The sequence below is a fragment of the Dipodomys ordii genome, unplaced genomic scaffold (genome assembly GCF_000151885.1).
Source record: "Dipodomys ordii isolate 6190 unplaced genomic scaffold, Dord_2.0 Scaffold119, whole genome shotgun sequence".
Taxonomy (NCBI): Eukaryota; Metazoa; Chordata; class Mammalia; order Rodentia; family Heteromyidae; genus Dipodomys; species Dipodomys ordii.
In genome coordinates, this window is record NW_012267335.1 from 2,914,023 (window position 1) to 2,914,342 (window position 320).

Consider the following 320-nt stretch of genomic DNA (forward strand, 5'->3'; position numbering starts at 1 on the left):
GAAAAGCGTAACTTTAGCATTTTACAGGAGAGGATAGAGGTGTTTCATCTAGGTGACGTCTATATTATAAAAATAAAAATATATAAATAGGTAACACGAACCCAGTGCCTATTGTTAAATAAAATGTACAATGAGGACAGGCCTTGCAGGAAGACTGCTTTAAACACAACGCGCTGAAATGATTTAATCATTGAAAACCACTGAGAACAACCCAGACGCGGGGCTCAAGCGACTCCATCGTGGCCCAAGAGGCAAAGGAGGCCGCGCTGTCCTCCGAGCCCGGCGGGGTGCGCGGGGTGCGCCCGGGCCCGCCGCCCGCG